Source organism: Delphinus delphis, chromosome 12 (assembly GCF_949987515.2).
Source record: "Delphinus delphis chromosome 12, mDelDel1.2, whole genome shotgun sequence".
Classification (NCBI taxonomy): domain Eukaryota; kingdom Metazoa; phylum Chordata; class Mammalia; order Artiodactyla; family Delphinidae; genus Delphinus; species Delphinus delphis.
In genome coordinates this window covers 67,194,201-67,220,469 of record NC_082694.2, presented here as the reverse complement: position 1 = coordinate 67,220,469, position 26,269 = coordinate 67,194,201, and the positions used below count along the sequence as shown (strand labels likewise).

At 43.9% G+C, this 26,269-nt stretch overlaps 1 protein-coding gene across 1 annotated transcript in view; it reads right to left on the bottom strand.

Annotated features, from left to right (window-relative positions):
• ALK (ALK receptor tyrosine kinase) overlaps positions 1-26,269 on the bottom strand; it is a 728,753-nt gene that overhangs the window by 299,066 nt on the left and 403,418 nt on the right. The gene's annotated exons all lie outside the window — the stretch shown is intronic.

The window sequence follows — 26,269 nt, the reverse complement described above, 5'->3', positions numbered from 1 at the left end:
CCCACCACCCAAACCTCCCCCTTGCTTAGGCCCCACCCTCCACAGCTAAGGCCTCCCCCCGTTTTTTTTTTTCTTTCTTTTTTTTTTTCCTTTCCTTCCTCCTCTTTTTAATTATTGTGGTACTGATGTACCTTCCAATTGTTGATTCATCTATATATTTATCTTTATATTCTTTCTAACATATTTGTTAGTTTCCTAGTCTAAATTTTATTTTTTACTTTGTTATTATTCATGTTTTTTTTGCCACCCCATATCGCGGGATCTTGGTTCACAAGCTGGGGGTGGAGCGACTAACAGAGAACCTCAGACCCCAGGGAATATTCATTGGAGTGAGGTCTCACAGAGCTCCTCATCTCAGCACCAAGACCCAGCTCTACCCAATGGCCTACAAACTCCAGTGTTGGAAGCCTCAGGCCAAACAACCAGTAAGATAGGAACACAATCCCACTCATAAAAAAAAAAAAAAAATGAGACAGCAAAAAAATATATCACAGATGAAGGAGCAAGGTAAAAACCTACAAGACCAAATAAATGAAGAGGAAATAGGCAGTCTACCTGAAAAATAATTCAGAGTAATGATAGTAAAGATGATCCAGAATCTCGGAAATAGAATGGAGTATGGATTGAGAAAATACAAGAAATGTTTAACAAACATCTGGAAGAACTAAAGAACAAACAAACAGTGATGAACAACACAATAACTGAAATGAAAAATACACTAGAAGGGATCAATAACAGAATAACTGAGGCAGAAGAATGGATAAGTGAGCTGGAAGACAAAATGGTGGAAATAACTGCCGAGGAGCAGAATAAAGAAAAAAGAATGAAAAGAATTGAAGACAATCTCAGAGACCTCTGGGACAACAATAAATGCACCAATATTTGAATTATAGGGATCCCAGAAGAAGAAGAGAAAAAGAAAGGGTCTGAGAAATTATTTGAAGAGATTGTAGTGGAAAACTTCCCTAACATGGGAAAGGAAATAGTCACCCAAGTCCAGGAAGAACAGAGCGTCCCATACAGGATCAACCCTGGGAAAAACACACCAAGGCACATATTAAACTAACAAAAATTAAATTCAAAGAAAAAATATTAAAAGCTGTGAGGGAAATACAAAAAATAACATACAAAGGAATCCCCATAAGGTTATCAGCTGATATTTCAGCAGAAACTCTGCAAGCCAAAAGGGAGTGTCAGGACATACTTAAAGTGATGAAAGAGAAAAACCTACAATGAAGATTACTCTACCCAGCAAGGATCTCATTCAGATTCGACGCAGAAATCAAAAGCTTTTCAGACAAGCAAAAGCTAAGAGAATTCAGCACCACCAAATCAGCTTTACAACAAATGCTAAAGAAACTTCTCTAGGCGGGAAACACAAGAGAAGAAAAAGACTCACAAAAACAAACCCAAAACAATTAAGAAAATGGTAATAGGAACATACATATCGATAACAACCTTGAATGTAAATGGATTAAATGCTGCAACCAAAAGAGAGACTGGCTGAATGGATACAAAAACAAGACCCATATATATGCTGTCTACAAGAGACCCACTTCAGACCTAGGGACACATACAGACTGAAAGTGAAGGGATGGAGAGAGATATTCCATGCAAATGGAAATCAAAAAAAAAGCTGGAGTAGCAATACTTATATCAGATAAAAAAGACTTTAAAATAAAGACTGTTACAAGAGATAAGGAGGGACACTACATAATGATCAAAGGATCAATCCAAGAAGAATATGTAACAATTATAAATGTTTATGCACCCAACATAGAAGCACCTCAACACATAAGGCAAATGCTAACAACCATGAAAGGAGAAATCAACAGTAACACAATAATAGTAGGGGACTTTAACACCCCACCTATACCAATGGACAGATAATCCAAACAGAAAATGAATAAGGAAACACAAGCTTTAAATGACACAATAGACCAGATAGATTTAATTGATATTTATAGAACATTCCACCCAAAAGTGGCAGAATACACTTTCTTCTCAAGTGCACGTGGAACATTCTCCAGGATAGATCACATCTTGGGTCACAAATTGAGCCTCGGAAAATTGAAGAAAATTGAAATCATATCAAGTATCTTTTCTAACCACAGCACTATGAGATTGGAAATCAATTACAGGAAAAAAACTGTAAAAAACGCAAATACATGGAGGCTAAACAGTGCACTACTAAATAACCAAGAAATCAAAGGAGAAATAAAATAATACATAGAAACAAATGACAATGAAAACACGATGACCCTAAACCTATGGGACTCAGCAAAAGCAGTTCTAAGAGGGAAGTTTATAGCAATTCAGTCTCACCTCAAGAAACAAGAAAAGTCTCAAATAAACAATCTAACCCTACACCTAAAACAACTAGAGAAAGAAGAACAAAGAAAACCCAAATTCAGTAGAAGGAAAGAAATCATAAAGATCAGAGCAGAAATAAACAGAAATGAAGAAAAAAATAGCATAAGTCAGTAAAACTAAAAGCTGGTTCTTTGAGAAGATAAACAAAATTGATAAACCATTAGCCAGACTCATCAAGAAAAAAAGAGAGAGGACACAAATCAATAAAATTAGAAATGAAAAAGGAGAACTCACAACTGACACTGCAGAAATACAAAGGATTGTAAGAGACAACTACAAACAACTGTATGCCAGTAAAATGAACAACCATGAAGAAATGGACAAATTCTTGGAAAGGTACAATTTTCCAAGACACAAACAGGAAGAATTAGAAAATATAAACAGACCTATCACAAGTAATGAAATTGAAACCGTAATTAAAATTTTTCCAATAAACAAAAGTCCAGGACCAGATGGTGAATTCTATGAATTTAGAGAAGAGCTAACACCGATCCTTCTCAAATGCATCCAAAAAATTGCAGAGGGAGAAACACTCCCAAATTCATTGTACAAAGCCACCATCACCCTGATACCAAAACTGAAAAAGATATCATAAAAAAAGAAAATTATAGACCAATATCACTGATGAACATAGATACAAAAATCCTGAACAAAATACTAGCAAACAGAATCCAACAGCACATTAAAAGGATCGTATACCATGATCAAGTGGGATTTATCCCAGGGATGCAAGGATTCTTCAATATATGCAAGTCAATCAATGTGATACACCACATTAACAAATTAAGGAATAAAAATCATATGGCCATCTCAATAGATGCAGAAAATGCTTTTGACAAAATTCAACACCTATTTATGATAAAAACTCTCCAGAAAGTGGGCATAGAGGGAACCTACCTCAACATAATAAAGGCCATATATGACAGACCCACAGCAAGCATCATTCTCAATGGTGAAAAACTGAAAGCATTTCCTCCAAGATCAGGAACAAGACAAGGATGTCCACTCTCACCACTATTATTCATCATAGTTTTGGAGGTCCTAGCTACAGCAATTAGAGAAGAAAAAGAAATAAAAGGAATCCTAATTGGTAAAGAAGAAGTAAAACTGTCACTGTTTGCAGATGACATGATACTATACATAGAGAATCCTAAAGATGCCACCAGAAAACTAGAGCTCAACAATGAATTTGGTAAAGTTGCAGGGTACAAAATTAATACACAGAAATCTTTTGCATTCCTATACACTAACAACAAAAGATCAGAAAGAGAAATTAAGGAAACACTCCCATTTACCACTGTAACAAAAAGAATAAAATACCTAGGAATAAACCTGCCTAAGGAGGAGAAAGACTTGTACTCAGAAAACTATAAAACACTGATGAAAGAAATCAAAGATGACATAAACAGATGGAGAAATATACCATGTCCATGGATTGGAAGAATCAAAATTGTGAAAATGACTATACTACCCAAAGCAATCTACAGATTCAGTGCAATCCCTATCAAACTACCAATGGCATTCTTCAGAGAATTAGAACACAAAATCTTACAATTTGAATGGAAACACAAAAGACCCTGAATAGCCAAAGCAATCTTGAGAAAGAAAAATGGAGTTGGAGGAATCAGGCTCCCTGACTTCAAACTATACCATAAAGCTACAGTAATGAAGACAGTATGGTACTGGCACAAAAACAGAAATATAGATCAATGGTACAGGATACAATACCTAGAGATAAACCCACGCACATATGGGGACCTAATTTACAACAAAGGAGGCAAGAACATACAATGGAGGAAAGACAGCCTCTTCAATAAGTGGTGCAGGGAAAACTGGACTGCTACATGTAAAAGAATGAAATTAGAACACTACCTAACACCATATACAAAAATAAACTCCAAATTGATTAAATATTAAATGTAAGACCGGACACTATAAAACTTTTAGGGTAAAATATAGGAAAAACACTCTTTGACATAAACCACAGCAAGATCTTTTTTGACCCACCTCCTAGAATAAGGGAAATTAAAACAAAAATAAACAAATGGGACTTAATTAAGCTTAAAACCCTTTGCACAGAAAAGGAAACCATAAAGAAGACAAAAAGACAACCCTCAGAATGGGAGAATATACTTACAAATGAAACAACAGACAAAGGATTAATCTCCAAAATATACAAACAGCTCATGGAGCTCAATATCAAAAAAAACAAACAATCCAGTTAAAAAAATGGGCGGAAGACCTAAATAGACATTTCACCAAGGAAGACATACAGATGGCCAAGTGGCACATAAAAAGATGCTCAACATCACTAATTATTAGAGAAATTCAAATCAAAACTACAGTGAGGTATCACCTCATACCGGTCAGAATGGCCATCATCAAAAAAGCTAGAAACAATAAATGCTGGAAAGGGTGTGGTGAAAAGGGAACCCTCCTACACTGTTGGTGGGAATGTAAATTGATACAACCACTATGGAAAACAGTATGGAGGTTCCTTAAAAAACTAAAAATAGAACTACCATACGACCCAGCAATCCCACTACTGGATATATACCCTGAGAAAACCATAGTTCAACAAGAGATATGCACCACAGTGTTCACCGCAGCACTATTTACAATAGCCAGGACATGGAACCAACCTAAATGTGCATCATCAACAGATGAATGGATAAAGAAGATGTGGCACATAGATACAATGGAATATTACTCAGCCATAAAAAGAAATGAAATTGAGTTATTTGTAGTGAGGTGGACAGACCTAGAGTCTGTCATATAGAGTGAAGTAAGTCAGAAAGAGAAAAACAAATACCGTATGCTAACGCGTATATATGGAATCTAAAAAAAAAAAAAGAAAAAATGGTACTGATGAACCTAGTTGCAGGGCAGGAGTAAAGAGGTAGACACAGAGAATGGACTTGATGACATGGGGTGGGAGGGTGAAGCTGGGGTGACGTGAGAGTAGCATCGACATACATACACAACCGAATATAAAATAGTTGGCTGGTGGGAAGCAGCAGCATAGCACAGGGAGATTGCCTAGGTGCTCTGCAATGGCCTAGAGGGGTGGGATAGGGAGGACGGGAGGGAGGCTCAAGAGACAGGGGATATGGGGACATATGTATGCATATGGCTGATTCACTTTGCTGTACAACAGAAACTAACACAGTATTGTGACGCAATTATACTCCAATAAAGATCTATTAAAAACAATAAATAAAATAAAATATACAAACAGAAATTAAGGAACAGGAAACATTCAGTGGCTCTGAAACTTAAATGCCCCAAGTGTCTGAATTTTACAATATCTTAAATATATTCATAAATACACTATTTGTATCTAATACATAAAATGTTTTCACACGCACACACACACAAAAGAGTAAATTAGATCAGCAAAAGCTTTCTGTACTTACTTGTACAATCCCTTTGGTCCCGCCTACTCTTGAGCTTTTCGCTGAATATAAAGTCTGAAATATGGAAGAAAAGAGCCTTTCTACCTTCTAGGCAAGTATCTCACTCTGGGTCCTCATGAATCCTTGGAAACCTTAATTCATGAATGAATTCTTATCCCTGAACTGACTCATCAAAGAACAGTGACTCACCCTAAATTATGCAAAAATCAAGGCTACATAACTGGAATCTATTCCAGTCTATTTCCGATAGAATGCCTTTTACAACTAAGAAAACCTTTTAGGTAAGCAATTGTAATGGAGACTTGTTTGGCCTTTAGAGTGCCAGGAAGAAAGAAAGAAGGTAGCATTAGAGAGAGAGAGAGAGAGAGAGAGAGAGAGCTAGAGAGAGAGAGAGAGAGAGAGAGAGACAGAGAGAGACAGAGACAGAGAGTCAGAGAGAGACAGAGAAAGAGGGAGGGAGAGAGAGAGAGATTAGGTGATTACGTGTGAGGGAGGTTTATTTGCAAGATACTTGTTATCTGTTTGTGTTCACATTTGGGATTTGTCACTTTGCAATCAGAAGAAGAAAGACCAAGCAGTGGCTTTAGCCACCACTCCCTGCTCTAGAATTCCTTATGGGGATCATGGGTGTAACACAATTTACTACGTTGGATCTGGGTCAAGGTGACCAGTCAATCTCCTGACATTCCTGTGGCTTTTCTGGAAGAAGGAAAGAGAAGTCTCAGAAGAGGTGGAAAGGCAGCTGGGATGAGCAGAGAGTAGGAAGCTGCTCTGCCTTCCTCTTCTCAAACCAAGGCGGTGACAAAATGTCTGGAGCTCCTTTAGTTAATTTCTTCATCTGCTCTGGCAAGGATGACGTGTGCCCAATAACTGACATTCTTAAAGCCCCTTAAGAGTCCCTCACGGCAGGTGGTTGCTATTTCAAAGCATAAAAGTATTAGTTGAGGGAATCAGTGAACAAATCAATATTTGTTTAGCGTGTGCCATGTGCTTAGCACCATGCCAATCACAAAGGTGTGCAAAGTAAGTATAAAACATGGCCCCAACTGGAAGGAGACCACGTCTCCAGTGCTTACGAGCAGGCTTTAGAACTCAGAAAGAACTGAGAACTCAGAACCCACAAAAACCGAAGTTCAAATCCTGTTCTAATGCTTTGGGAAGTTATTTGATTTCCCTTAGCCTTAGTGTCTTCCCTGTAAACTGAAGTTAGTAACATTTACTTCATAGGCTTTTACAAGTATTCAATACCTACAATATTTGTAAAGTGCCTAACTTATACAAAAAAATTCAATAACTAATAGCAAAAGAACAGTAAGAACAGTCCCGTTGGGGAAACCAGAAACATCTATACAAAACAATTTGTGAACAAAGAGAGCACTGGATGTTGATAGACTAAGTAAACAAAGAATTTAGTATAGCAACCTACAGGCATTCTCTGATGGGATGGGACACCGGAGTGTCATTTAGTTTAGATAGTTATATGGAATTGAGAAATAAAGAGAACAGAGTGGGCTGAAGTCTCCCAGGAAGCCTTCGTGAGGGAGGTGATTCATGAATCAGGGGCTCCATTCTGACTAGCTGTATTCTAGCCATGTAAGTCAGACCAAGGGACAAGTGGGGCACAAATAAGTGACCTTGATTCCTCTGCCCCTCCAGCTGCCATCTCTCACCAGTTCCAAGCTAACCACCTGCACACCCACTTCCACACCTACTAATGGCATTTCTGTATCTTCTTTTGTGTAGTGTCCATTAAAGTCTTTTGACCATTTCTTAACTGGGTGGGTGCAAGCCGTTTGTCAGATATATAGGTATAGATATAGGCATAGATAAAATCTCAAATATTTTCTCCTATTCTGTTGTTTCTTTTTTTAAATGGAATCCTTTGAAGAGCAAAAGTATTTAATTTTGATAAATTCCAATTGATCAATATTTTGTTGTATAGTTTATACATTTCGTGTGCTAAGAAACCTTTGCTTACACAACTTTGCTGCAATTTTCTCTATCTTTTCTTCCAGAAATTTCATAGTTTTAGATTTTACATTTAGGTCGATGATCTATTACCAGTTAATTTCCTAAGCATTTTAATACGTTCCCATTGGCTTCAAAGTCATGCCAACATGCTAACAACTCCCAAATTTATTTTTATTCAGCCCAGATCTTTTCTCTGAGCTCCAGAGCCCCATGTCCACCTGCATATCCACTTGGATGTTTATAAGATTCTAAAAACTCCATCTCCAAACTAAAATTTCTACTTTCCTCTCCACACGTGTGCCTCCTTCACTTTTGCCTGTTTTAATGAATCGCTCCATCTACCCAACTGGTCAAGGCAAAAATACCTTCCTTTCTCTCTCACCTGTATCCAATCCAGCACTAATCTTGTCCATTGTACCTTGTACATAGATATGTACAAGCCTGTTCACGTCTCTCTATACCTCACTTTCTGACTACAGGACTACCCTCCCCGTCCTCTGGACCACTGAAAAGGTCTGGAGTCTCCAGCCACTTTTACTCTACCTCCAATTCACTCACGGTTCTATCCTTAAAACTCTACATCAGCTTTCCTTGGCTCTTAAGATAAAGGTTGTGGTCCTAAATGTGTCTGATCCCTCCTCTGCCTTTCTCCCCATCCTTTTCCCCAGTAAGCCCTCTCTTTACTTTCAGACCCAGATGCATCAGTTTTCCTTTATTTCCTCAAAAATATCTCACCTTCAGGGCCTTCATATGCTGTTCTACTCCCAGAAAGAATCTTCCCACTAGTCATAATACTACTCTTTCTTCAGACTTCAGTTCAAAGGCCACTTCCTCTGGAAGGCTCATCTGATCCCCTGGCCGGGGTCAGGTTCCCTCTTTTAAGAGCTCATAGAAGCCTATACTCCTTCGTCATGTATCATTATGGCAACTGCATGATTATACATGTAATTAGTAACGTAATATTCATTTCATCCTCTAGAATGCAAGCTTCCTGAGGACAGCAATTTTTTCTGCTTGTTCTCAGCTTTTTCCCCACCATCCCGTATATTTCCCTGCATGTAGTAGAGGAATACTCATTAAGTATTTAGTGAATGAATGAATGAACGAGTGAATGAATGAAGCAAAGAGAAAGGCAACCCTGGACAGAAAGAGAGAGGGAGGTGGGCCACGGTGCAAGATCTCACCAAGATGGGGGTCAGAATGTAATTACGTGGTTGTGGGAAACACGCTTGTGGATTTTCTTTTTGAAGTGAGAATCAATAAATAATTTTCTCTCCCCAGTCAAATTATAGCAAGACCGGTGAGACCTACATTGCTCTCATCAAAGTCAACCTGTAAACAGCTTTAAAAGCGTATGGTAAAATAGTTTCAGCACAAAAGATGCAGATGTAACTCTGAATTCTCTGATCACAGCAGCTTCCTGTTTAAAAGCAATTAAGTGCAGGCATCAAAAGGCATTAGCAAGAGGGGAAGGTTCAAGTAGAGGAAGATATTTTCAGAGCCAATTGGAAAAGAGACAGATTTTTTGCACTTTTCCTCTAGAGCTTTTGGAAATCCTATTCACACAGATGTGAATGGTCAGTTCAAGTCTGACTGAGCAGGGCTGAGGAAGGCAGGGTCCAGCGATTTGAGGGGGGCTCGGGCAGTGGGAGAGCAGGAGTCTGGGTCCCAGCTCAGCGGGGGTTCCCACACAGCAGCAGAATGCATGCAGACTTCCTTACCTCCATCCTGCCTCAGTTTATCCAGCAAAATGTTATGTTTGTGTCCCTCCCCTTAGTGGTTTTTCAATTTTGCCTATAAATAAAAGGAAATAAGTGCACTACTGGGGACTTGGTTGGAGCACAGATCTGATCCTCCCCCTGCCTCCCCTTCCCTGGGCTCTGGAGTGAGACCCTGTGGGTTCAAATCCCAGCTCTGATCAGTACTAGTGGGACTGTGGGCAAGCTCAGTGCCTTCATCCATAAAATGGGGATAATAACAGTGATACCTCACAGAACTATGGTGAAGATTAAATAGGTGAATATAGGTAAAGGCTCTTAGAACAATGCCCACCATATAGTAAGTGCTATGCAAGTGGCAGCAGCGGTCTTTATGCATTGTGTTCTATCTCTGGTCAGAGATTCTACAACTTTCTGCCTGCCTAGCACAGAGGCAGATACCCTTACCTATCATCTACTTCAACTCAGAAATTAGCATGACAATATTTTTGAGTTCTATTTGGAAATATTTCTCAGTCAACAAATACTTATTGAATATGTATTGTGTGCCAGGCACTGTTTTGGACTCTGTAGACACCAAAATGAAAGCCTGCATGAAGCTGGGGCTCCACTGAGAGAAATGGGCAGATATGCACAGTTGGTGACCTTCCATGAGATTGGCGCCATTACTCACAAAGAGTCTTAGGGGCTAAGAGAGAAGGGACACACAGGGACGGAGATGTCCGGCAGATCTCCCTGAGAAGGTGCCATTCTTACAATCCTCATGGTTATACATCTCAGGCTTTGAGATCTTAATTATAGCATTATACAACTGATGCTTTATTTCTCTTGTGTAATCTAATGCACCATCATATCTCTGAACATAAAATTAAAATAGACTGAATGGATTCAACCCCCTTTTACTGAGGAACTGCGCTAAGGGCTTTCACACACATTATATCATTTAGCCAGTTCTCTACGAGGATGTCCAGATTTCTTCAGAAACCAGGATGCCAGATGGGATAATTTTTTGATGGATGGAGTCCATTACCAGTTTAGGCCATGAGCTCAGGTGACTGAGAAAGCATAAATCAGACAATTGTCCTGGTGTTGCCACTCTCTCCAATTTTTAAACCTTCTGCTACTAATGGAGATATTACCCGACTTTCCTGATGGTAAAAGAATTAGCTCATTGAATCACCACCTGATCATCCGGATGGCAGCTTTTCTTTTTCACTGGTTTCCAGAGCATTGTTTAATTTTTACACTGGAGAGGGTGGCTGGCGTGTTTTGTTTCTTTGTGTGTGCTATGTTTTACTGCCAAGGACTCTGGCTGTCTGGTTTGCGCTTAAACCTAGATGTCATGTGTGTGTCTGATGGATGGTGAAAGAGGAAGAGATGCTCCCCCCCCACTCCCACCCCGTCGGCTCCTACTTCCAGCTGTGTTTCACTCAGAGATCACCAAGTCAAGCTCAGTTTGTCAATCAAGTTCCCAAATCTGAGCTCTTAAAAGATCTTACCTAGTTCAGTGTTCCCTAGAGGGATGGAGAATTAAACAGGGCTGGTGATGGGTTACAGGGTTCCCCAGTTCCCTTCTGTGAAGTTCAGCCACAGAGAGTGAGTCAGAATAGTCATGAGGCTGTCTCCCTGGCACTGACCCCAGACCTGTTTTAAATAACACATCTAAATGTTAATGCACACTTAAGACAACAGTGCAGCTCATAGTCTTTCCAAATTGATTCATTTTGCAGTGAGCCTGATGCAATTTACTCAGTATAAAAATGTCTCCGGCAATTAGGGGAACAAAGGGGCAAAACTGGCAGACCACAAGGATGACAGACAAAGAAGATGACGTGAAAGCTGGGGCCAGAATTAATTTTCTTTTTGAATCAGACATTTTGGGGAATGTCAGTAGTAAACAAAAGCATTCTTCACAAGAGAAACGTGAGGATTCTCCATCGGCAAAAACCGATGGGAACAGTCTGAGACGTGACTTTGATGGAATGCTCTGGCAGCCTCCCTGGTTCCTAATGGTGTCAACTTGCGGGTGTCTGGGTTTCAAACAGTAGATACAGCTAGTGGAAGAAAGAGTCAAGTTTACCCTACATTGGTGGGTGGGGTTTTCCAGATCACTGAAGAATAAGTCCTTCACTAGTAAGATCACATTGGAAGAATGTGGCTCTGGAAAATATGCTAGAGAAGAAATAAAATTGTTTAGCCTGGGGAAGAAAGCTAAGAAGAGACATGAAAACTATCCTCAAATGAAAAACTGCTTTGTTAGGAGAAAGTAGGCTTGTTCTATGTGATTTCAGAGGAGAAATAGAGGATCAAGATAATGGTGAAATGGGAACGGGACTAACATATATTGTCTACTCCAATGATCCTAGGTGCCTTGTATACATTATCATAGTACTGCTTCATAGGGAAATGGCGGTATTAAATGCCATCATATGCTTTGGTGCTATGACCATGGTAAGAACTCAATATATATTAGCTATCATTGTTCAAAGCAATAATCCTCACAAAGATCCTACAAGGTAGGTATTACTGTTCCCATTTTATGGATGAGACACCAGAGGCTTGAGGAAATTAAATAACTTTTTAGAGACATTCAATAACTTTCCAAGGGAACAAAGCCAATGAGGGGGCCATTAGCAAGTTTTTCCTAGCAGCTCTAGCTGCCCCGTGATGGGGTGGTCTGCTGTGCAAGATGGTGAGTGTGCTACTGGTTGGAGCCAGGTGAACTAAAGTCAGAGGAGCTTAGGAAGAGGGTTTTGCATTGGTTAGAGGTTGAATTCAATAACTTTTTTTTAACATCTTTGTTGGAGTATAATTGCTTTACGATGGTGTGTTAGTTTCTGCTGTATAACAAAGTGAATCAGCTATACATATACATATATCCCCATATCTCCTCCCTCTTGCGTCTCCCTCCCACCTTCCCTATCCCATCACTCTAGGTGATCACAAAGCACCGAGCTGATCTCCCTGTGCTTTACGGCTGCTTCCCACTAGCTATTTTACATTTGGTAGTGTATGTAAGTCCATGCCACTCTCTCACTTCGTCCCAGCTTACCCTTCCCCATCCCCGTGTCCTCAAGTCCATTCTCTACATCTGAGTCTTTATTCCTGTCCTGCCCCTAGGTTCTTCAGAACCATTTTTTTTTTTTTTTTTAGATTCCATGTATATGTGTTAGCATATGGTATTTGTTTTTCTCTTTCTGACTTACTTCACTCTGTATGACAGTCTCTAGGTCCATCCACCTCACTACAAATAACTCAATTTCGTTCCTTTTTATGAATGAGTAATATTCCATTGTATATATGTGCCACATCTTCTTTATCCATTCATCTGTTGATGGACACTTAGGTTGCTTCCATGTCCTGGCTATTGTAAATAGAGCTGCAATGAACATTGTAGTACATGACTCTTTTTGAATTATGGTTTTCTCAGGGTATATGCCCAGTAGTGGGACCGATGAGTCGTATGGTAGTTCTACTTTTAGTTATTTAAGGAACCTCCATTGTTCTCCATACTGGCTGTATCATGAATTCAATAACCTTTAAGCTTCTTTAATGCTTGATAATTCTATGACTGAAATATTTTCCAAGTTCTGCTAGCTAGACTATGCCTTTAACCCATCTTAGCATAAAAGGTTAAGTGGGAATGTGAACTTGGAGACACAGAAGAAGGCCAAGGACCCAAGGACCATGGACATACAGTGAAATGCAGGAGTTTTTATTTTTATCTGAATTCTGGCTTTGTCAACCACCAAATTCATCTGGCTCACATTCCGTACACAATGGATCTGCTGTCGCTGGCTCCCCACACCCCAGAGGCCAGTTAGACAACTTAGACAAGGTGACAGAAGGTTAATCAAGAAAGATGACAGACAAATGGGGATTTTTAGAAATGGAAATCATCTAGGTCTACTGAGAGGATGACCCAATGGGCACCAAGAGGCTCCCTATGGAGAGTGACCAGGCTGCAAAACTCCAGACAGAGGAGTCTCTCTCAGGCCTGCAGGTAAACATCCGATAGAGATAGAATAATGAATAAAATTCCATGCAGTCAGGGAGGAATGGTAGTCCTGGGAGAGAAAAACAAGATAATGGAGGGGATATTCAAGGAACAGTGGAGAGAATACAACTGGAATTCATCCTAGCTTGTATGAAACGATAAAAAACTCAATAGGAGCCAGTGTGCTTAAAGTGGGGATGTAAAGACTTCAATAAACTAAGGAGGGGGAGAAACTGGGGGAAAAGTACCAAGTAGAAGATTAGGAAACATAGAAAAAATATATAGGAAATTACTTAGAAAATTACAAGGGATAAAAGGATCACAGTGGGGTAATCAGAAAACATTGGAACCACTTATTTCTGAGGCTAATGTATGCCGGCATCTGCTTAGCAGTGTGGGATGGTTAGGCTACAAATGATGACACAGGCTGAGGACAGTCAATATATTTGGGGTTGGGTAGAAGGAAGCAAGTTGTTGTGGAAGATAGAGGTAAAATTTTGGTCAAGAGCTTTCTAGGTGCATTTTTTTCCCCTTAAAACTGTATCTTAAGTTCTTGAAGAGTTCTTGGCCCCTTTCTTTTCTTCTTTTTTTCTGGCTGTGCCATGCGGCATCTTAGTTCCCCAACCAGGGATCGAACCTGCGTCCCCCTGCAGTGGAAGCGTGGAGTATTCACCCCTGGACTGCCAGGGAAGTCCCTAGATAGCATTTCTTGAACATACACTGTGAGTCAGGCACTGTGCTAAGCACTGGAGATAAAATGATAAATAATGCCCATCCCTATTCTTAGGGAGCCTACTTGGTGAGAAAGACGTGTAAAGAAACAGACGTGGTACAGTGCTGAGAGCTCTAATAGAGATGTGGAACAGGCAACAAAAGTTGGTGCAAAGGACAGTGTAATTAACATGGCTTGGGGTGGGTGTGGAGTCTCAGGAAAGGCTTGATGGAAGAGGAACTAAGAGATTCATTCTTGAAAGAGGAGAAAGACTGTATGTGGTGGTCAGGCAGGTGTGTGTGTGTGTGTGTGTGTGGAGGGGGACAAGAGGGCTTGAAACAACTTGCTTTACTTGGGGGCAACTGTAAGTAGTTGATGTAAATGAAGTACGGGTCTAAGGGAATGGGGTGAGGCAGGCTCAAGAGAGGCGGGGCCAGGTCAGGGTTGGTGCCATGCCAATGGCCTCAGACTTGAGCCTGGGTTGGACAGGGTTTTACTGAAGGGTTTGAAGCAAAGGATTAACAGCAGCCTGCAATATTCACCTGCCAGTTCTCTCCTTAAGGTCTTGATTTGCTCCGTTTTGGGACTTCCTAATACCCAGGAAGAGTCACTGAGGTTATCATCCTCGAAGGCTTCAAGGAACGTTCCACAGAATTAACAGTACAACACAGAATAACAATTCGGCTTTGGCTTCTCCCTCACACTCCTTCAAATGGACTGAAAATCTGAGTCAAGCAGCAGGGCCACGGAGGAAACAGACTCTCTCCTCAGAGGCCCATTGCTCACCAGTCATTTCAGCAAAGTTACCCCGTGGGTGGAGGAAGGCCCCAGACACTCAGGTAACCTGGTGCCTTTGGGTGAATGGCCTCACGAAATATCCAAGCCACTGGCAATGGTAGTTCGCACGCCTGGGCTCAGCCTGCTCTATTCGAAAGCTGTGGCCTTCCTTTCAAGCCCTCCCCTTTCTTGCCACCACAAGACTTACCCACTGGCAGAGGGAAAGCTATCAGTAATCTGAAAGCAGTGGGAACTCTCCTCTTGGAGTTTAGTGATGTAAGATCCTCTCAGGAAGAGACATTGCACCAAATCCGTGTGTAGATTTTTGTAAAGCCTTTTAAATGTGAAATCCCTTGGTTGATCAGCTCTTAACATAGGCTTTGAACCATAAAAGAATGCATCTCTCTTCTAACAGCAAGGGGTTTAGCTAGACATGTGAGTGTGGCACTACAAACAAAACAAAAAGGAAAAAAGAAAACTTAGAAGCAGGCCAGGTAATGAAAAACAGGGAGCTTTACTTTGAGGCCTAGAGTGAGTACAAGGCTGACCTGGGTGATTATGCAGGTTGTGGTGTTTCTTTACTCCTGTGCTGTCAGCACCGGTCACCTAACCTTTCTCCACTACAGCTAAAAGAGCTGACGATTCCATCACCTGTTTTTGCCTCCTTGCCACAGACAGAGACCTGATACCTGCAGGCAGGGGGCAGGATTGGAACAGAGCTTCAGGAAATAGGAATCCGAGGCCACATTCCCTGGTTGGACTTTCTATGACCTTCTGCAGGGCCAGGCATAATGCTTTCTAGTTCCTGTTCTCAGGGCTGCCTGCTCTCCAAAATGTGTTTCTTCTGTGGGCTGAGGCCTTAGAATTTTGCCCTTAATTTTGGATGGGAAGGATCATATATATATATATATATATATATATATATATATATATATATATATATATATATACCATAGAAAATATGCAGCTGGGCATTTATTAAGAATAATCAAAGGTTAATCATCACACATAAATGATAATGTATTCCTAATTATTGGCGATAGGGAAGCCCGTAGCATAGTGATTGAGAGCATGGACTCTGGAGCTGGACTACTTGGGTTCAAATCTGGTCTGCTGTACTAGCTGTGTGACTCTGGGGAAGTTACTTAACCACACTGAGCTTCAGCTTCCTCCCCACTATAAGATGCAGGTAATAAAAGTGCCTCCCCGGTTGAGTGGTGGTAAGCATAGTGTTAAGTGAGATGACACATGGAAGACACTTAGACCAACGCCCAGCACCACACAGGAAGCACCAGTTATCTCCTGGCTATGGTCTGAGCCCCAAATTCACATGTGGAAATCTAAGTCCCAATGTGGTAGCATTAGGAGGTGGGGCCTTTGGGATGTGATTAGGTCATGAGGGTGAAGCCCTCATGAATGGGATTAGTGCTCTTATAAAAGAGGCTCCAGAGAGCTCCCTTGCCCCTTCCACCATGTGAGGACACAGAGAGATGGCACTAACTATGAACCAGGAAGAGCGCCCTCTTCCTGCTGGCACCCTGATCTTGGACCTCCAGACCCCAGAACTGTAAGAAATAAACTTCTGTTGTTTATTAGCCACCCAATCAGTGGCATTTTGCTATAGCAGCCTAAACAAGGACTAAAATTTTCCGTCTCATCCTTATTATTATTATTATTATTATTATACAAACTAAGAGGAATGAAGGAAGGGAGGCAAGCCCCTACTCAGGCTGCCAGGGTGCCGGCTCATCCCCTGCCAGCAGCCTCACTCCTTCTCTGTTCTCTATGTGTTGGCACTTAGGAAGAAGTCAGCCATGAGAGAGCACCGGATCCCTGTCGACTAGTGGGAGAGCCAGGACTGCAGCTGGATCATCACAGGCCACAGGGCCAATGCCATTCCAGGAACCCTAAAAGAGCTTCTCAGAGGAGGAGATATTGAACTGGGGGCTGAAGAATGAATAAGGATCTCTGGCAGAGAATGAGGTGGAGGGCAATCCATGAGGAATAACGTGCCTTAGCTACTCTTCCTGCAAAGGAGGAGGGGAGGAAGGAAAGATGACAGGAGAGTCCTGGGGTCTGAGCCAACAGTGGCCAAAAAGCATAAAGAGCTTGTACTCTGAAATCCACTTGTGCTGGAGCAGAAAATAGTTGCATACATGGACTGTCTCCAGGGAGGTAGATCCTACCAGAGGGAAAGAGAAAGTATGAAAAGTGCCTGGACCCAGGGTGAAATCTTTTGAGCACTTGTAGCAGGATGTTTGCTACAAGAAGAGGTGGGCTAGGGGTGGGGGTCTAGAGACGTTTCTGTCTGGAGACTGCCTCGGTGGGAAGTGGATGGGTTCTGTTGCCACGCAAGCCAGTGGGACAGACACCTGAGAGTCTGGGCACGCTGAGAGACTGGATGGGGCAGGGTGGCGGAGCGATCACGCGGCCCCAGCACACCACCTCCTTTCTCAGGCTGCCAGGCCTTGGCGTATGTGCCCCCTTTGTATGGGGTGCCTTCCTCTCACTGTCCGCCTGACCACTCCCCTTCTCCCATCAGAGCCAGCTCAGTTGTCTTCTCCGTGCCAGCTTGTCACCAGCACCTCCGCGGCACCTGCGCACATACCCATCACAGCACTGCAACTGTCCCTGATGTCGTCCAACACCAAACCTCATTCTGAGCCCCTTGAAGGCAGGATGAACCATCAGAGTCCAACCACTGCCTGGGACAGAGTAAGACTCATAAACGTTTGTTGACAGAACGCATGATAGAATGAATGGGTGAATTCCTTGACACCAGTGGTGTATCGCCTAATTCCTCCACCTGTTCTTAATATCTCCCTCCCCACTGGGAAATGGTGAAGCTCAGTAAGCACTCCTGAGATGAGAAGTGATTGCTTTTATGCATTTTGACTTCTCTTTGCATATAACATATATTTATCATTATGGGATTTGCCAGAGGGGTTTACAGGTATTCACAGTTCTCTAATCTTCCTAGTGTTCAATCCATCAAATATCCAGGGCACAGTGGGAAAATGAAAGCAATCAGCTCAAAAGAGCCCCACTACAAGCCTAGGGCTGTCAAATCTCGAAGGTCAAAACTGGCAGAAGCCGATGGTCTTTTCATTTATTTTTCTTGACGCCCATCAATGAAAGCAATCGTGAGTAAAAGTTGTACCTGCCAGGAAAGGAATTGTCCTTTGTACTTAGTGGCAACCTTCACAGTTGAGGTATACTCTGACAGCTGCTTCCTGAGCCCCAGGGAGAATCACACATCTATCCCTGGGCGTGGGCAGAGGGTGGGGAGAAGTACTTTTTATCTTTTGACTGATTGGAGACTCTTCTCTGATCTCAGGCTGAACTTTTAATTTTCAGAGCTTAGGTTTAAGAAGACTTGCATCGCAGAACTATTGTAAACTGATCTGGTGTCCGTTCACCTAACACAGAACACCTTCTATGTGCTAGATGCCGTGCCAGGCACTGTGAAGAATGAGAAGATGTACAAACCAAGGACTCTAGCTTCAAGGCGCGTGGCCCAGAACTAGATGACCAAATATCAGATGAGCTTTTCCTGACTGGTTGAGAACAGGTCTTAATTTCCTCAGAGCCAGGTGTGCTACAAGGGTTCAACTACAAGGCTTCCTCGGGGAAATAACATGAGATTTTAAAAAGACACAAAAGGCCTGTGTTCCCCTGTGTGTTACCCATGACTATCGACAAATCACTGAACCTCTTTTCAGTGATTCAGTTTACTCATCACTCAGATTCAGTTTACCCATCTGTAAAGTGAGGATAATAATATATACGACACAGATTGCAGTGAAGATGAAATGAGTCGATGGATGTTGATGTATCTGGTACCCTGAACAAGCACTGTGCAGATATTTACCATGAATATTGACAACATAGTGTCTACCTCCTAAGAACAAAAAAGAGTGCCATGGCCCTGCTGTTAACCTGGGAACTAGATGAGAGACAATATACGGCATTCTGAAGAACAAGATGCATGGTAGATGGTGGGTGAATAGTGGATGGATGGATGGATAGATGGATGGATAGATGGGATGGAGACTCCCTCTGACTCTAAAAGGTCAGGCTCCCTCTAGTCCACTATGTATTCTTCTCAGTCTCCATGGCCTTGAAAGCCACAGTCCTTTTGAAGAAAGAATAACAGATGTGTTCTGAGAAGACCAACCAGTGGAGACCAGTCCCATCCATGACCTGGGATACACCCAGCTACCCCAGCTTGGGAGCTGCACAGCAGGCAGGATCAGGCCAGGCTTGGATAGCCTTGTCACTAGGATGTCTACCCATAAGGGAGAGAGAAATGACTCTCCACCCTGCACACAAGTCCATCTCTCCTCTCCAAGCTTTCTTTTTAACTTTCCTCTTTCGTGTTTAGTAAATAGTTATAGAAAGCTACCCGCTTATGTGATCAAGCAAGTCAAACTGAGATATTAGCTGTCATTCTTAATTTTTGATGCACATCAGAATCCTGGTGGCACTTCTAAAAATTCTTATGCTCATGCCCCTTCCCAAGACTAATAAAATCAGAATCAACTGGGGGGAAATTCAGCTGTATGGATTTTGTAAACTGTGTGGTTCTTATTTGTACCCCCAAATCTTGAGACCTACCATTTCGATGGCTTAAAGTCCATGTGCTAGAGAAGACTAGCATTTAATCACTGTTTCAATATTACTACTTAAAGGGGTGAGAAATAGGATACATCCAGGCACAGTCAGTGGGACTGGTACTTTGGAGTGCAACCTAGATTTTTCCGAGGGGCATGAAATTGCTAACCTTGGCCCTTCTTACACCCACTCCCCTACAACCCTGAGCAGCCTGGAGGAAGACTGGCCCAGGAGCCCTGAGAGGGGCAGCTGGGAGGGGTGAGGGGAACACCCACCCTGCATTATCTAATTTAACTTCACAACCGCCCTATGAGGTGGTTTGGTTATTACCATTATACAGATAGGAAAGCTGAGGCTCCCAGAGACTCAGAGACTTGCCCAAGCCCACACTGTGTGTGGGGCCTACCTCTCCGCACACTTAGGACTGGAATCTCACGACCGCCTCTGCTCAGAGAGCTCCCGGCTGCACGACTGTTCCTGTGACGGGGTGTCCGGGAAATATGTCCCTGACAAGCCTAGGTGTGAGTTTTAAGGCTTTTAAAAATCATCTTTAAAGCCTTTGAATGGCTCTCTCTTTTTAGTGTAAATCACCCGGACATTAAAGCTCTTATTGTACATTTATTAGTGTGTTATTCAGACCAAGGGGAAAAGGGAAAAGCTGACACTACGAATGACTTTGAAAGTGAGAAGAAGCTGGGCCTGAAATTAAAGCATTGTGACACTGCCACTCAAGGGCATCAATTTCCATAAATGATCACCTGCCCTGCGTCATCAATTCCAATAAATGATCAAATGCCCTGCGTCATCTTTCCACGTTACCCTACCCTGAGCCTGTCCCTCACTCAGCCTGCTGAGACCAACCGGTCTGTTTATAGGAAAATCCAGGTTCTGTACATTAGCGGTGGAAGGTCTCTGTGGGTCAGTAGTGGGTAACTGTCCTGTGTGCCAGACTGGGGGGCCCATACATAGAGCAGAGTCTAGCATTTCCTGCTCTTCCATCCTGAGTGGCAACCTGAGGTGGCGTATTGGCGTTGCAGGATGGAGGAAGGGGCGGGGGCACTGGAATCCCCACCTCAGGAGGTAAGAAGCTGAGGTGGGGAAGAGCTGTGGTTGTTCTACTACCACACTGCAAATTAGCGGTGGAGGCCCGACCGACAGCACACTTCCTGACGCCCACGAATCAATATCGCTTTGGGTTAAATTCCTTCGGCAGGTCTCCCATTAGGATTGTTCCTGGTTTTAAAGCTGGACTCTTTGGTCAGAACTGACTGGTTTAAATAAACATGGCAGCTGTGTGGGTACACAGCACGGACATGGGTTTTTCTTCACCTGGGCAGGGGGCTGCAGTTTTTAGTCCAAGGGCAATGAATTTGAGAATTTCTTAATGCAACTATTCAGCTGGGAGACAGACAAAAGAGAGCACAGGAGAACTCGGCTCTGGGGCCCAACATGGGCGTGAGTCCTGGCTTTGTCAGGAGCCTGCACTTTGACCTTCATCATACCTCATCAGGCCTCTAGGCCTGGCTTCCCACATCAGGAAATCAACGGGACAGATGGAACTCAAGTCTCCTTTGAGTGTAGGGGTTAAGCTCCCACAGAAAGGTGAAGCTTCATGCCATGAAGAATCTTGTTTCTCTGCTACCCACTGGAATGAGCCTTGTTTGTGCTGTGAAAAGGCCCGGACCACTTATCTTGGCTCAAGCCCGGGTATCACCAAATCCTTTAGGTTTAAAACATCTTTTCAAGAATTAGTAATTCAGGGCTTCCCTGGTGGTGCAGTGGTTGAGAGTCCGCCTGCCGATGCAGGGGACACAGGTTTGTGCCCCGGTCTAGGAAGATCCCACATGCCGCGGAGCAGCTGGGCCCGTGAGCCATGGCCGCTGAGCCTGCGCGTCCGGAGCCTGTGCTCCACAACGGGAGAGGCCACAACACTGAGAGGCCCGCGTATCACAAAAAAAAAAAAAAAAAAGAATTAGTAATTCAAAAGATTGGCAACTTCTATCCCCTCAGTGTCCAATTCTTCCCACTACACACTGTGTAGTTCTGGTCACACATAATAAAGTCCCCAGACACCCGAGGCTGCAGGAGAAACTGTGTGCGTGAAGAGGAAGGAGGACTCGGGACGATGTCCTGGAAGGAGGCCTGGAGAGTCGCTCTTACAGCCTGAGACACCGCCAGCCCTTGTGCTTGTGTTCTTGGGTCCAGGAAGGCACCGGTTTCACACTGCCAACTGCTGCTGACTGCTCTTTCAGCTGAAAGGCAGGGACGTGCTGGAGGCAGAAGCAGCAGCTGGGCTGCCTGTGCTGGCTTTGCTGGCCAGTGATCTTAGCTCAGCCTCTTAAAATTTCTGGGCCCTAATTTTAAAACATCTGCATAAGCAGATGTTTTTACTTGTTTCTCCCTTACTGGACTGGATGCTCCTTGAAGGCCGTGCCTGTGTCATCTCCGGCTATGTATTCCTAGCACCTATTACACAGTGGCGCTCCATCCATGGGAGTTAAATGAATTATGAGTGAGAAGGATCTAGCATGTATTAAGTATCTACTACAGTTGGGTACAATGTGAGCCATCTTCCTCATGCCGTTTCACGACTCATCATATTAAATAGGTATTATTATATTCATTCAATTCATGGAACTTCGTGGTCTCTAATTCAGAGTTAAGATGTCCTCTGCCTGCTGGATTCTGTGGCCAGCGGGGCTGGCTGTCTGACAGCCCATTTCTCTGCTTCCTTGCTTCTGTGGCCGCTCTGGCCAGGCAGATGAGCAGGCCAGGCACGCATCGTCGGCTGTCCCCTGGGAAGCCCCGGGCCGAGCCAGGCTGCCTTGGCAGACTCAGGCGCTCGCGCTCTGAATCACTTAGATGTCACGCACGCTGCTGCGGCCTTCCAGGCAATGAGGAGGGGCTTCCCCAGCAGCCTCCCCCAGCCTCCCGTGCCTCCACGCAGGCTGCTGCACCGAGTGCTCACGACTTAGTGGTTTCCTGGGGACTTGGTGGCCTCTGACTTGTCTTTCCTCTGAGTCAGACTCACCCCAGCCGACTTTGCTGTGACAACTTCCTTCCTCGCCACTACAAATGCCGAATGTTGTTCTCCCAGTAGCGGTCCCTGAACCACCATGTTCTGCTCTGAGAGGAAGCCATCTGTAGTCATCACTCACCGCCAAGATTTCACCATGTCCCCCTGACCACAATGACGGGCTGCTGGGGTCATCTCTGATATTAAAGGGAATGAGCTTCCAGCAGGGCAAACTGCCAAGGACCTCAAAACCAACAGATTCTTGAGTCTGACACTGACTCCATAATCAGAGAGCAGACGAGTCTCAATCCTTTGTGATCCCCAATTGTAAGCAGAGCAGAGCAGAACAGAGCAGATGAGGGTATTAAGTAATGGCCTCTTACATTTGTATCCTGCTCAGAGTGTGCAAAGCCCTTCACATCCTTAAGTGCACTGACCCCACATGACCCCACATGACCCCACGTGACCATGTGAGCTGGGCCAGCATCATCATCCCCACTTTACAGATGGGGAAACCAAGGCTTAGGTGGGGATGGAATTTGCCTCAGGTCATAGAGCTCATTCATGGAATATCCTTTCATGAACCATCAAAGGCTGGCCTTCTGTATCCCTATCACCTCTATGGTCCTAACAAATACAAAATACCCGATAAATGATTGTTCATTGAACTGACGATTGAATAGTGAAATAGGACTTAAATTTAGGGCTTTGATTCAAGGGCATAATAATTTTTCTGCTGCACTACTGTGGTCCAATTGAGCTCTTCCAGCAATGGGTAAAAACAGTCTGAAGTCAGGCTGGTTAGGTTCAGACCCCCTCCTCCCTGTCTAGCCAGTGACCTTGGGCAAGTTATTTGGCTTCACTGAATTTCTTCATCTGTGAAATGGAAGATAATAACAGTACCTGCTTCATTGTGTTGCTGAGTATTAAATAAGAAAAGGCATGTAAAGTGCACAGCAGTGATTGGCTGGCACATCTAGGAAGTGTGTAATTAGTGTTAACAATAGTTACTACTATTGTAAGAGTAATAACAATTACTATTGTTATAGGGTAGGGATGGGCCTTATGTGTCTGTGAAACCCGGTACCTGGTACAGTGGCTGGCACATACACATGAGTGTAGGGCTCAAGACACTTGCCTCCCAACACTGACACTCATCACGTGACAGGGAGCAAGTCCCTTACCTCTCCTGGCCTTAGTTCCCACACCTGTGAACTGACACGGTTGAAGCGGGTAAATCCCAGGGCTCCTCCCCGCTCTAAAATGCTCTATTTATTTCAGTGGTCTCAGTGGGGCAATTCTGCTCCCCAGGAAACATCTGGCAATGTCTGGAAACATTTCTGTTGTCACAACCAGGGGAGGTGCTACTGGCATCTAGTGGGTAGAGGCCTGGGAAGCCGAGGACCATGCTCAGTGCAGTGCCCACAAAAAGAATTGTCCGGCCCTAGACGTCAATAGTACCGAGGCTGAGCAACTCGGATCCAGGCCGACGTGAATAGCCAGAGCTCTCTGAGTTGTTGGACAAGTGCCTGTGACCTGCAGCTTGCCAGGCCCAGCAGCAGAGCTCCTCCACGCAGCAAAGCAGTCTACGGGTCGCCCCTTCAGCTGCGCCCTTGTGCCCTCAGCACGCTGATCTTGTTAGTGGGGAGGCTATAGCTCAGGCATCTTTAACTTAAACTGGAATCACTCTTGCTCATCACCAAACTCCACGATGGCCCTGCCAGGGAGAGGGGAGAACATCTCGGCACAAGACACACAGAGCCTGGCCTGAGGCAAAGCCCCTGAAGATGTAGGGACAGCCCTAGCAAAGCCATCAGGTCAATGGGCTTGCCCAGCACCCCTGCTCCCTTTCTCCTGGCTCAGCTCCCACCCTCCAGGGTGCAGACCAATCCTGGTGACGGAAGAGTCAGGTTGGGAAGAAAATGCATTGGCCAGCAGGGTGGACACGGAGACTGGCGGCCAGGGCAGCCTCAGGGGACGCTTACAGCCTCCTGTACCGCGCAGTCTTGGTCTCCTTGTTCTCAACACATGAGGAGGAAAGGCTGCCATCACATGCTCCCTGGCTCTTCAAAGAATCTAGATCAGCTCTTTTTGCACGGTTCCTTCATCTTCCATTTCCTCTTTCCCAACCCCATCCTTTACCCCCTGAAAAACAGCCCGAATGAGGAAAGGGGAGACCTGGGGTCCAGTTAAGGCAACTATAAATAGGCTGCCTACCTCTGCTCTCTGCCTCAGTTTTCCTGTTTGTTAATGGGAACTCAGCTGGTAGTTATGAGCACAGGAAGATAAAGAGGGGAAAGCTCTTAGCAAGCCCCCGTGGCCCGTCACACCGAGGCGCTATCGTTTTCCTGAGGATGCTAGACAGGGACCAGGCCCTGCTACTTAGGAAGTGCTGAAATCCTGCAGCACCTGTCCTCTCACACACATGCTCATTCTCAGCCTGCATTTCAGGGAGACCCCAAACTCCATGTCCACCTGCAACATCAATGTCTCCCTACCCTCTACCTAGCACCTCAACAGATTGATTGCTTGAAGTCCCAGCAGCCCCAGGAAGAATTCTCTGGTCTCTGCCAGGCTTGGTGGGGCAGGAATGTTGAGCAGAAGTCAAAACAAACAGCTCATGGGGCTGGGCAAACACATACAGGATGGCACTGCAGCCGAGGCCACCGCCATCCCCACCCATGGATGGGAGACCTTGCCATCTGGGGCTTCTCACAAGAAAAGGAGGCTATGCTGGAGGAAGCCTTGGCCATCAGAAGACGGCTCATCCCTAATAGTGGGCAGCTCACACACCTGACATTCCTGATTTCTGGTGAACAGACACAATTGGTGGCTGGGTCCCTCCCAGCCAGTCCAACGAGACATTTCAGAGGCAAGAAGATAGATATGAGTTTAGGTATGAGGAGAACACCTTTTCTGAAGCCAAGATTTCATTCCTGTTGGGATTGTAGCAGCTTGTAGTTCTTTGAAACACAAATAAATACAGATGGGCCAGTAGCAGGGGAGTGGGGTGGAGACTTTCAAGAAATGAGCAAGGAGGCCATATAGCTTCATGGGAATTGCAGTAGGCAGGATCTCCCCACTGACCCAGCACACCATGGAGATGGGGAACATCATTGCTCAGATGGAGCCTTTCTGAAACGTATTTTCTTAGAAGGAAAAATTTGAGGTCTTTCTCTAGCAAACGCGCCACAAAGAAGGATCTCGCACTCTTGTTGATTATCGGAGCAGGGACCCCTCAAAACTGAAGTCTTATGGAATGAGAAAAAAGGCAGGCACAGAGGTTCCCTTGTTCAGGTTTGCTTTCCAGCGTCACTACTTCTAGAGGCCTGATGGGTCACTGAGGAAGCATGTGAGTGTGTCCAGGAGGCTTAAGTTCACTGACACGGGTATTGGGTATGACTTCAATGTTGTGCAAGCCTTAGAGGTTCTAGAACAGATCATGTTCCTCTCCTGAACTGATACCATGCGGCATCCCTGACCTATTCTGCTGTGGTGTCCCACACTGCTGTAGGACCTGCTTGGGCAGCCACAATTGTTTGCTCTTTCCCTTCCCGCCAGATTTCTTCTGGTAAAACCCAGTTTCCAGCATATTCAATTACTTTCATATTGGCCTTTCAACACTCCCCTTGGCTGTTTTCTTCTTGGCCCCATCTGGACTTTGGGAAATGAATA